Raw genomic sequence first — 13,851 nt, 5'->3', positions numbered from 1 at the left:
GCTCTTGTTTTTTTCCTTTACTTATTTTTTACCGGTAATTGCCGGTTACCACAAAGTCAAATTTAAACAAAGAATGTATTTCGTTGGTGTTTTTTTGTACAAATGTTTAACTTGAATTTTTTTTTGATACATCAAACTTTAATCGTATTTTTTGAACGATTTTGAAACATAGTTACCCATATAAGTCATTTTCCCTTGTTTTTTCCCAAACAGGCTTGGACTGAATTTGGAGCAAATAGAAGAAAAAAAGAGATGAGGAGATACACAAGAAGTAGAGGAGTGGATTGGAGGGGATGCAACTGTTGGAAATCCATTGGAGGAACACGGCGGTGCAGACGTTGGTTTTAAGACACGTCTCCTATTAATGGTGGGGGGATAAAAATATTGTCAACCTAATCCGAATCCGAATGAGGTATGGATCCCAACCAGCTAAATGGATCCAACCCATCAAAACGGTTCCTACCCACAACTAAATTAAAGTGTCTATAAAACGAGAAACCATATTTACTATTCATAAAACCACTTTTACTCTTCCTAAGAACCATGACTATTAATAGAGTATATAAATCATTAAAGAATATAATATTGTTTGTCAGTTAATTTTTATATTCATTAACGATTAAATCATATTTTACATGTAGATTTATTTATTATTGTTTTTATATATTACGTTGATGATTAACTTTATTACTTGTTATTTATTGATGATTAACATAACCATGGAAGAACCGTGTATTCTCATCTCCTTCTACCTCCCATTGCAACACGAGGACTTCCCAGGGGTCACCCATCCTAGTACTACTCTCGCCCAAGCACGTTTAATTGCGGAGTTCTGATAGGATCCGATGCATTATTGCTGGTATGATCGCACCCAAAAATTGGGTTATAGATCCACCGAAGTGGGTAGCCTTAACCGGATGTGTGGTAACAGGTAAGCCCGAAGGTTGTTCCCGTCCCTGTCAGGGGAGATGCCAACCATCTCTCCTTCTATATCGAATAAAGTGGGATTAAGTATGGATGGTGAATGGACGGTCGCAAGAAGAAGCAGATGGAAATTGCTATCGAGAAAAGGAGATCGACTAGGATGGAATCACGTCGGAGTCACGACGATGTTTGTGTTGAACCTTCCTGAGGCGGCCAGAAAAGGAAATCTAAAGAATATCTTCGCTAAATACGGAGAGGTTGTTGATGTATACATGGTGACAAAGAGAGATGTCAATAAAAGATCCTTTGCATTCGTATGATTCAAGAAGAGTGGAGACGATCAGAGATTGGAGAATGCCCTTCAAGGTATTAAATTTGGAGGAAGAGTATTAGAAGTGAATATTGCAAGATTTGTCAGAAAACCTATTGGTGATCAACTGGAGAGACAATTCGATACAATCCACAAGCAAAAAAGACTTCCACAAGTTCCAATATTTAATATAAGAGACAACAGATCCTTTGCGTCGGTTGTGAAAGAAAAAAACAATTATTACAGAGCTCCTCCCCCACACCCCCCTCCCAAACAACTGTTGACCCTATCAAGATCTTTGATAATTCCCCACTCCGGGCTTGGTTGAAAGGAAATCTCACGCTGATTGGAGAACTTCACAGTTTTGATCATCTTGAAAAGGCCCCATACTCTTTCAAGAACTGTGATGGTTCTGACTGTGAAATAAAATATCTTGGTGGGTTAAATATTGGAGTGAAGTTCATGAATGAAGCTAGCAGAAATGTATTCATGAATAGGTGGACGGAATGGTTTGCTAAAGTTGAAAGTGGTGATATCGCAACTCAAAGCTCTGAAAGAATTGTCTGGATTAAAATCTCAGGTCTTCCACCAAAACTGTTGTTAGGCGTGTCAAACTCAACAAATAAAGGGGTACAATATACTCCAAAATAACACTACTATATTGCACTAAAAGGTAGTACAAGGCAAGCAGGGTCGATCCACAGAGACACGGGATAATTAGTCTATACCTCTTTGCGCAAGGTACTATTGTCACCAACAGTAAAGAGGGGGGTTTAGAATGAAATAATTAAAACAAACAATTAAAAACACAAGTAATCAACTAAAAGAGTGAATTAAATTCAGAAATGGTAAGGACTCCAACCTCATGTATGACAACTTAGCAATGTGATTCCAAGATAACATGATATTTGCTCAATTTTATCTAAGTCGGTACTTGAAAGTGTTAACAAGCTCTAACACTTCCCATTCACCACATTAATTAACCAAAACAAGCTATTTGATTAACCCTAACCTTACTAACCTAATCTAAACATGCTCTTAGAATTAGATTGAAAGATTGCATTAATCTTTATGTGAATGTTCCCAACAACACCCAATACTCCTCACAAGCTCGGGAGCGTAAGAGTGTGTGAATAAGATTTACACTAAATCCATTCAATGGAAATCAGTTTAGTGCTTGTTACTTGTTCAATATCACAAAACAATTACGGATTTTGTAAAAGAGATAACTTGAATGACCTAACCCTAATTCAAATGGCCAATAAGAATCACAATTAGAATCAAACATTCGATTAAATCAAAATCAAATTCACTAGATAGAAATTAAAAGCAAACATCAAGTCATATGATTGAAATCACAACTAAGAAGTCAAGACATGAAGTTGGAGAAACTAGGGTTCTAGCCACACATGGCTAGAACAAGATCAAAAGTTAAAAAGATGGAAATAATGTGCAATTACAACTTACAAATACTAGAAATAATGTTTCCAAATGATTACTGATCAAACCCTTGCAAAAACCTTCGAAATCCCCTCTCCAAATGTGCTCTGATATGTTGTGTCCCTCTCAAAATGGCCCTCAACCCGTAATATGAAAGATAGGAAAAACTGCCAAAAGTTGGTTTTTTGGGTCGAACACGGCCCGTGTTAAAATAGGCTAAACTGACACGACCCGTGTTCAACAGCCAACACGGCCCGTGTTGATTTGCACTAAACTGACACGGCCCGTGTTCAGCATGGTCAACAGCTCCCATTTTGGTCAACACGGCCCGTGTTGATTTTGCAGTGTAAATCCAACACGGCCCGTGTACCCCTCTGACTCCGAATCCTAACTTGATTTTTCCAACTTTTTCGTTCTTCGCCCGATCATCCCGAAATCTTCACCAATGCTTCCCGGCACCTCCCAAAGCGCATTCCAAGCTCCGGTTTACCTGAAAAAGATATGAAAGTGTGCAAATAAGGTTGTTTTAGAGACTAACATGAATATGATGAAATGCAATAAAAATGAAGAATAACTATGCTAAATAGATGCATAAAAAGGGACTAAAAGGTGTGCAAAAGGTGCACAAAATGCACCTAACAACTGTGGTCTGAGGAAAACTTCTCAACAATTGCGAAATCTATTGGTAGAGTTGTGGTTCCTTTTACGGTAGATCAATCAAATATAAATTTATCCCATGGCAAAGTTGGTATTCTAACAAGTTCGTTATCAACTGTAACATGTGAACCTCGGGTGGAAATTAACGTAAGAATCATACAGTTAAATATTTTAGAAATTGATCTAGATTGGGCTCCGTTTAAGCATCAAAATTTTTCGTCGGATGTGAGCTCCTCATCAGAAGATGAAGAGGAAGATAACAAAGTGGATGATACTGATGGATATATGTCGGATACTTTCCCATTAGAAAAAAACAGCGAAGAACTGGAGGAAGTTGAGTGTGACATCCCCATTTTTACGGCCAGAAAAGACCGATTTTGTTTATGCTTTATAAAAATCAGAGTAACTCTTTTAATAAAAATGTTGCGGAATTTGTTCCAAAAAAAAAACATGATAAATACGTTATCAAAGCATTTCCGAAGAAATGTATTTTTATTCATTTTAAAACATTTGGGATGTCATCGTCAATACAGAAACATAAGCATAAACAGAACTTACAATCATTTACACTAGTGATCTATATCTCTTTAATCTCTCAGTGTAAAGCAGCTTCGTATCGACAGCTATGATGCAAATAAGCTTGAGTGGGTCAGGTTGGGAAACCTGGTGAGTACATAGGGTTTTCAACCCACAATAATATAACTATATTATATTTAATCATCAAACAAATAACCCAATTACCCATCCCTATTATCTTCCTTATTCTTAAGGATCTACCCTAAGAATCAGCTATTCCTCGTTCATTCATTCCTAAGGAATCGGCACGAAGTCCATCGTTTCCATAGTTTACACAACGGGCACTAAGTCTGCATAGTCGCCAGGGTTTAAGCACCAAGTCTGCATGATCGCCAGGGTTTAGGCACCAAGTCTGCATGATCGCCAGGGTTTAGGCACCAAGTCTGCATAGTCGCTTGGGTTTAGAGTACACCGGGTGAACACATCGTTCACAACACCTACAGGTTGCGAGCCTGCTAGTGTTCCACTAGACTGTCTAGAATAGTCTGTGGTTGTCATCCATACTCTGCTAGATGACGGGTCCAACGCTTGGGTAAAAGGCTTCCCTCATTGTTCACTTCTCACCCTTATCTAGTGGTCTATATCACCTCTCATCTCATCATCCAACTCATAATTCATCTACCCATGTTTTACCCAACATATTTTGTAGATATAAAATACATATACAGTTTAAATCATTTAAAACATGTATAAAATCGTTCATCCATCATAGATAGCAAGTATACAGATAATATGCACACATAACACGTAATTTATATAAAATACTTCATATCTATGTGTAAGATGAAAGTAACTATGCACTCGCCTGATAAGGTGGTGACTCGGTACTCGGACAGCGCTTCGTTACTCTTAAAACAATTTTCCTTTGACAAAACCTAGTATCATTACCACTAGAGTTTAGTCTAATATTCACCGAGACTAATTAATAGTCTAGCTATTATTACTATTATATAAGCGTTAAACAATACTCTTCACCCACAATGTACAGACAGGGGCCAAACATGGAACACCGGATGGCATGATCATTTTGGCATATAGCACTTCTGAATCTAGCAACCCAAGCGACCCTCCAAACCAGATTCCCCGTACCGCGAGTGGTTAAAAAGATATTATAACGACACTTATATAACCCATAATAATAGCCCAAATAATTATTATAAGGTCCTAATAACATTACTATATTTAAATAAAAGCTATATTAAATATAGTATAGGCGTAGCTTACTTACAGTGGGTTTTTATTAAATATCGGGCTTCGCTGGAGCATGGTTTCCGAGCTGAAAGCTTTTCTTCTCGGAGCCGTCGGGCGCTTCGTGGCTTCCTTCTCGTGCTAGGGAGGTTCCCTAGACTTGGGAGGGGTTTAGGGAGGCTAGAGAGAAGTTAGAGAGAGAAAGAAAGGCTTAAGGTGTGAAGAAAATATGAAGAGTTCACCCTTTATTTATAGGGATTTTATAGTAAAATAGCCTCTAAGTTTCGTCTGTATCTTCCGCATACGAGCTCCGTTTTCTACGTTCTTTATATCCACACGTTGGTATTTACAAGTACTACAACTTTCATTTAGACCCCGTCGGCTAATTCTCCTTCTATCTCAGATTTACAAAAACTGTATCGTATTTATCGCACACGAAGAGTAGCGACTAAGCTTCGTCCATATCTTTCGCATACGAGCTCCGTTTGTGACGTTATTTATATCCACGCGTTGGTATTTACGAGTAATACAATTTTCATTTAGACCCCGTTGGATAATTCTCATTCTATCTCGGATTTACAAAACTGTATCGAATTCGCCGCGCTCGAAAAGTAGAGACTAAGCTTCGTCCATAACTTTCGCATACGAGCTTCGTTTTTGACGTTATTTATATCCACGCGTAGGTAAAAATAAAATCTACAACTTTCCTTTTTACTCCGTCGGCTAATTCTCGACCGATCTTAAATTTAACAGTAGGAGGTGATTACACTGTTAAATGTTTGCGTAAAATTCATAACTTTTACATACGGACTCCGTTTTCGTCTGTCTTTTTGTCGTTGAGTTCCTATTAATGAGATCTTCAATTCTCATTTAGGTCGCGTTGGCCAAAAACCGCTCGATCTAAAATTCAAATTTCGGGTCGTGCACTGCTATGCCAAATCTTATAAAAATCATAACTTCCTCATACGAAGTCAGATTTGGGCGTTCTTTTTATGTACACTCTCGGTTTAACGTATATTATGACTTTTGTTTAGATTGCTAAGGCTAAAAAATCTTCTATCATAAATTCACTATTTACGTCGCGTTGTGTCGTGCCGGTTTTGCCGAAAAACTTCGACGAGTCATAACTTCTTCGTTATAACTCGGATTTCGGCGTTCTTTATATGTACGGAACCCTTGTAACATATACTACCACTTGGAAAAGATTAATCCTTCTAAATAATCTTCCATCAAAAACTCATTTTTGATGCTTATTGTCTCTAAATTAACTAGCCCGGATCTACGGACGTTACAGTGAGATTGACGATGAAGTGGTTAACGATTCGTTTATGGAAAATATGCATCTTGATGCTGACGGTAATGTCCGCTCACCGGAGGTGACTTCGTCACCAATGAAGGTTGCAATAAACGAAGACGAAGGGTTGAATGGAAATGCTTCTTCTCTTGGGGAACATCAACAGTTGGTCGCGGACATTAATGTGCATGGGGAACCAATGGAAAAGTTTGGAATAAATAATAATAATAATGATAATAATAATTGTGGAATTAATGGTGTGGTGCATGCGAATACAACGTCGGTACTCCCTTCTCATGGTGAGACGAACAGAAACGAGGTTCAGGGCGGAATACTTAATGGGCTTTTGAACAACCTTGGTGGGCCCGGTTGCTTTGGGCCGTTTCCAATCAATTTGGGTTCCGGAGATAATCAATTAGAACGGACGGGTGTGAATTTCGAAGGAGCACAAGACAAAAGAAGAAGAATTTTAAATAAAGTCGTTGACGAACACATTGACTACTCGCATCCTCCCACGCCTCAATCTACAATTGATCTAAATAGAACTCTGATTCCATCTCAGATTCCGCTTCCAGAATCGGACGCAGACTCCCCATACGCCTCAACTGAACTTAGAAACACTGTTGAAGTAGGCAAGATGTTAGGTTTCGAGATCGATGCAGATAACACGATCCTTATGGAAGTCCTCGGCGATGAAGGTGAGATACAAATTCCCCAATGAATTTTATGTCCTTAAACGTAAGAGGTCTAGGAGAGAAGCATAAAATTGATTGGGTTCGTAGACTCCGAAACGAAAACAAGTTATGTATGATAGGTATTCAAGAAACTAAATTGGGGGAATCTTCTTTGCCATTCAACTTGGAAAGCTGTTGGGGTGACGCATATTGCATTTGCGAGCAGGTGTTCACTACAGGGCGGTGTGGCGGTATCATATCTATTTGGGATAGTAAAATCTTTTCGATAGTAGAGTCAATTAAAACGAGATACTATATTGTGACTCTGGGAAATTTTATTGATATAAGTGGACTTACTGGTTTTATAAATGTCTATGGCCCACAATCGGTAAGTGAGAAATCAAAAGTGTGGGAAGAATTGTTATCAATTAAACTTTCAAGATCTGCTACTTGGATTGTCATGGGGGATTTCAACGTGGTCTGTTACCCTGAGGAGCATATAAACTCAGTCTTTTTGTCACCGTAGTGCATCAGCTTTTAATCACTTCATTCAGAATGGTAAATTCATCGATTTGAAGATGGGTGGTCAAAGATTTACATATTTTAAAACACATGGAGCAAAATTAAGTAAGTTAGATCGCTTCCTGGTCTGTAACAATTTCCTGTCTACCTTCCCCTTTTCCTCCTGCTATGCGATGGATAGAGATCTCTCTGACCATTCTCCTATTATCCTAAAAGTCCGTTGTGATGATTTTGGTCCCCCTCCTTTCAAGCTGCTTAACTCTCGATGTTGAACGACGGTTTTGATGCGACAATCAAGAAGGTGTGTTCGGAGTTCGTGGGCTATGGTACTCCGGATATGCGTTTGCTGTATAGATTAAAAGAGGTAAAGATAGTAGAACATGCGAGAGTGAAGGCCTTAAACCTAAAACAAAGATCAAAACTCAAATTGGAGGTAGAAGGAGATGAGAATACACGGTTCTTCCATGGTTATGTTAATAACAGAAACAGAAAAAATCACATACACGTGATTATGGCAGATGGAATCTGGAAGACTAACCCGTCTGATATTAAACAAGAGGCAAAAAAAATTCTTTGAAGAGAAATTTAATGAAAAATAGCCATACAGGCCATTATTCCGAAATCCTGGATTTTGTAAGCTTTCGGAATCAGATGCTCGTTTTCTTGAAACAAGATTCACAATGGAGGAAATAAAAACTGCAGTTTGGTCATGTGGTGGAGACAAGTCATCGGGGCCAGATGGCTTTACATTCAAATTCTTCAAAAAAAATATTGGGAGCAACTAAAAGAAGATGCAATGGGGATGGTGAAATTTTTTGAAGAAGGCGGTAAACTGTCGAGGGGATGTAACACTTCGTTTATATCTCTCGCTGCTAAGTCTAAGGATCCGATTCACTTTGGTGACTTTAGACCAATAATCTTGATTGGATCGTTGTACAAAATCATTGCTAAGTCACTTGCTCTTAGACTTAAAAAGGTTATTGGAAACGTCATTGATGAAGTACAATCTGCTTATGTTGAAGGGAGAAATATTTTGGAGGGACCGATGATTGTTAATGAATTGTGCTCGTGGGCAAAAGCTAGAGGTAGAAAGATGCTCTTGTTTAAAGCAGATTTTAACAAAGCGTTTGACTCGGTGAACTGGGCATACCTTGATTCCATCATGGAACAAATGCAATTCGGAGTGAGATGGCGACTATGGATTCGTAATTGTTTAGAATCCGGAAGAGCATCGGTGATCATTAACGGGAGTCCAACTAAAGAATTTTCAATGTCAAAAGGGGTTAGGCAAGGTGGCCCGCTATCTCCCTATCTCTTCATTATTGCAATGGAAGGATTAAATTTGGCTATGAAAACAACTGTGGAGAAAGGCGTGTTTGACGGGTTAAAATTCCCAAATTCTAATGTATGTTTGTCCTACTTATTTTATGCAGATGACACATTGTTCATAGGAGAATGGTCAAAGCGGAACATTGCTAACTTGGCAAGGATCTTACGTTGCTTTCACATATCGTCCGAATTGAAAGTAAACTTCAAAAAGTCAAAAGTATTTGGAGTGGGTGCATCCTCAGCAGAAATATCAAATTGGTCTACCCCTCTTGGATGTGAACCGTCGTCGATCCCGTTTACTTACCTAGGTATCCCTGTAGGGGAGAATATGAATAAAAAAATGCATGGAGGCCGATTATTGAAAAGTTTCATTCCAAGCTATCTTCATGGAGAGCGAAATCACTGAGCTTTGGAGGTAGAGTAACACTTGAAAAAGCGGTGCTTGGTAATCTCCCAACATACTTCATGTCCATATTTGTAGTTCCAAACGGTGTAATTGAGACTCTCGAAAAAATCAGAAGAAAATTCATTTGGTGTAGAGAGTATGATAAGAAAAGTATCTGTTGGGTGAAATGGGACAAGATAATAGCTCCAAAAAAGGTGGGAGGCATCGGGCTGGGGTGTATTAAGGCCCTGAATATTTCCTTGTTGGCTAAATGGATGTGGCGTTTGAAATCTGATGATTCCTCTATGTGGTCAAAAGTCATTTGATGTATACATAAGTTAGACGGGAGACATTGGTCTGTTTTTGCTAACAAATTCAATACAGGGATATGGAAAAACATTACAAAAACTTGTAACCGTTTGATGCAGTATAGCATCGATCCAAAAGAAATAGTTGTGTGGAATTCGATCGACTGTTGTTGGGTTTCTGATTTCGTATGTGACGGGAGGTTTTCGATACGTATGATACGTGAACGATTAGAATTGGCGGGTTATGTTGTCAATGACGGACCATTTGAATGGGATACGTTAATCCCTGTTAAGATCCTATGCTTCTTGTGGAGAGTAAAACTCGGGAAAATACCATCGGCAGTGGCATTAAAAAATAGGGGCATCACAATTCCAATTACCACGTGTGGTGCATGCAGTTTGGAGGAGGAGACAAGTGATCACGTGCTGATATCATGCAAAGTAGCAACAACAATCATGGATTCAATTCTCGCTTGGTGTGAAATTCGATGTGATATATTCCTCTCAGTAAATGATATGCTACTCTTCATCTCACGGTGGTCTAATTGTAAACTCAAAAGAAGAATGCTATATACAATACTAAGTGGAGTTTTATGGTGCATATGGACGGATAGAAACAAAAGGATTTTTGATAATGCTCCATTAATCCTGGCGAATACAGTGGAAAGAATAAAAGCAACAACATTCATTTGGTGCAAACATAGGGGAACATTCAAAAAAATGGATCGGAGAGTTTGGAACTTGTGTCCTTTCCTCTGTTTGTAATTTTCTCCAATTTTTTTTTATGTTTTCTTTCCTTTTATCTCTTGTACTGTTTGATATTTTTCTCCTCATCTCCTTGATGTGGGATTTATAATATTCTCCGTTTTCCAAAAAAAAATATTGATGATTAAAATGCTCAATGATTTTCCATTTTAATTTGTATTCATTAATTAATAAAACAACTATTGCTCTTGGTATATGGTTATAATTGTATTGATTTTTTTTCATTATTTTCTTTTATTTATTTATAGTTACACCTATAGTTTCTAGGTTCATAAATTAAATAGCTGAAAATTTATTTATTGATGAATTAATCTTTTTATTCATTTATATTTATAAATGTATACAATTTTTTATCTCTAAGTTTTGTGTTATTCATTTATGAATGGTGCTATAATATAATTATTTATGTAATGAGTTTTATTCATTTATGATTAAAATTATATTGAATTTTTTATACCTAAATTTTATTTTATTCATTTAGTATTATATATATATATATATATATATATATATATATATATATATATATATATATATATATATATATATATGTGTGTGTGTGTGTGTTTTATTAATATGTATGATTACAAATAACTCAAAGATTTTTTTTTCTAAATCTTTAATATTTGATTGATAAAAATAAACGAAAAAACTATTTTTTTTTAAATTATAATGTAATATTTGTTCGTTAATTAAAAAAATTGAATCTTTATTTTATAAATGCAATCTATAATTTTGAAAACCGGAAGTTACCTTGGAATCCATTAATTACACATAACCTATTTATAATAAATTATATTGTAAATTTTCTATTTCGCCCATAACTAACGATTGGTCCACAATATAACCTCTCTTTCTCTCTCTCTCTCTCTCTCTCTCTCTCCCTATATATATATATATATATATATATATATATATATATATATATATATATATATATATATTAGTCCCCCAAGTCTGAAGTAAGAGCGAGTCGATGTCTGGTCCTGCTTCGGACTTATGGTAGCATGCATACGTAACCGAACTTCTTCATTTAACTAGGTTGGGAGAAATGACATCGTGATTCCTTTTTCTTCAAGCGTATGTGAACGAGATTGGTGTTGCAATATACTTTGTGCAAGTTGTAATTTATTCGAAATGATTTTGTATGACCGTGAAGTTCTAGTAAATGAAAGGTGTTGTATATAACCAATGTGTCGAGAAAACTAACGTTGATCGAGTGTTTTTTTAAAAAGGGAATTGTCCAATCAGTCCCCCAAGTCTAAAGTAGGAACGGGTCAGTATCCGGTCTTGCTTCAGAATTAAACTATGTTAAATTATAACACAAATGGTGTATGAGCCAAAGTTACCCATATTTAGCCAACCCATGGTATGAAAAACATGGTGATTTGTATTTCGTCAAACCATGGTATAAGAAACATGGTGATATGCATTTAGTCGAATCATGGTGTGAGGACCATGGTGGCTTTACTGTGCCAGACCATGGTGACTTTATTATGCCAGACCATGGTGGCTTTATTATGTCGAACCATGGCATTGAGCTGATGGTGACTCGCTATGCCAAACCATGGTGATGAGTCATGGTGACTTTATAGGTCGAACCATGGCTTCGGCCGATAGTGACTCGCTATGCCAAACCATGGTGATGAACCATAGTGGCTTTATAGGTCGAACCATGGCTTCGACCGATGGTGACTCGCTATTCCAAACCATGGTGATGAGACATGGTGGCTTTATAGGTCGAACCATGGCTTCGGCCGATGGTGACGCGCTATGCCAAACCATGGTGATGAACCATGGTGGATTTATAGGTAGAACCATGGCTTCTCCCGATGGTGACTCGTTATGCCAAACCATGGTGATGAGCATGGGTGGCTTTATAGGTCGAACCATGGCTTCGGCCGATGGTGACTCGGTATGCCAAACCATGGTGGCTTTATAGGTCGAACCATGGCTTCGGCCGATAGTGACTCGCTATGCCAAACCATGCTGATGATCCATGGTAGCTTTATAGGTCGAACCATGGATTTGGCCGATGGTGACTCGCTATGCCAAACCATGGTGATGAGCCATGGTGGCATTATTATGTCGAACCATGGCGTTGAGCCGATGGTGGCACTTAATGATGTCGGACCATGGTGATAAACCATGGTGGCTTTATTATGTCGAACCATGACGTTGAGCCGATGGTGACACTTAATGATGACAGGCCACGGTGATGAGCCATGGTGGCTTTATTATGTCGAACCATGGCGTTGAGCCGATGGTAACGTAACATAGTCGAGATATGGTGGCTTTGGTGTAAACCGATGTATTTGGATACCAAGAGTTAGATGACTTCGATGATCAAATCAAAATAGAGAGTTAGGAGCAATTGATTTACCGTGCAATGTATATTTTGAAATAATAAAATATGGAATTCTATTGTCAAACCATACAAAAGTGTTATGTTTGTTACAAGTATGTGGTACAATTTGCACATTATCTCTGTGCATTTGTATTTGCTTATTATTAACAACGTAATAAGGATATGTAAATTGTACCTTGCGATCTATATGTTGTGATGTATGGTTTCAAGTGTTTTATCAGAAAACAACTTAGCTCGGCTCACGAAAGGATGAGACATTGGTTTTATAATGTCATTTTTCGAGTGATTAGAGTGAAACGCTCCCAAGAAGACAGTAGGCGTGTATACACTCTCCCTTATTATGAAAACAAAATAAACAACTCGATATGGTGCTAGACGATGCTACATGCTCCCAGATAGCCATCTCGTGAATGTGTTAATTAGAATGAAGTTTTGAAAATGAGCATGCATCTTTCTGTAAATTGCAACTTCATTTGGCATACATTTGTTTTGTCAAAAACTTTGTCTTCAATAGCACGGACCACTAGTGATGACACCAAATTTATAGAGCCCGATATGGAATCTCTTTTGCAACTTTACCATAAAATGTAAAATAATTTGAAGCATCTTCATTGTGCCCGGTAGTAGGTGAATGTATTTCAAAGATATTGTTGAAACAATAAAATAATGATCGATAGATTCAAAACAGTTTAGATGAATCAAACAATATGAACACAGACTGAATGTGATTGAAAGAGTGTCGAATGCTTAATTATCAATATCTTAGAAGAGTTCGATAGAACTTCTCTGTAAAGATACGTAGGGCTACAAAAACATTAACCCTAAAATGATACATGCATGCTATATCTATAGTCTAACCCTAACATCATAATGACGGATGGACAGGCCTAATCCGCTAATAATAAAGACTAAATACATGCATATTTAATTTTGACACAACACAATAAATATCCCAACAATCCCCCCCCCCCCCCCCCCTTTGTGTCAAATAAGGAGTGAGATCCTTCATTCATGAATACGCTTCTGAACCTTGAAAAGTGTTAGATGCCATTTTATGCATCTTATAGGGTAGTTTTTTTCATCATTTTATCATCATATTTTCTACATTTGC

At 37.5% G+C, this 13,851-nt stretch overlaps 1 pseudogene; it reads right to left on the bottom strand.

Moving 5' to 3' along the window:
• Nucleotides 1–755: 755 nt before the first annotated feature.
• Nucleotides 756–873, bottom strand: LOC145151392 (5S ribosomal RNA; annotated as a pseudogene).
• Between the last annotated feature and the right edge of the window lie 12,978 nt (nucleotides 874–13,851).

Source organism: Lactuca virosa, chromosome 1 (assembly GCF_052849685.1).
Source record: "Lactuca virosa cultivar CGN04683 chromosome 1, Lactuca_virosa_CGN04683_v6, whole genome shotgun sequence".
In the NCBI taxonomy this organism is placed as follows: Eukaryota; Viridiplantae; Streptophyta; class Magnoliopsida; order Asterales; family Asteraceae; genus Lactuca; species Lactuca virosa.
This window is presented reverse-complemented; position numbering and strand designations above follow the sequence as displayed.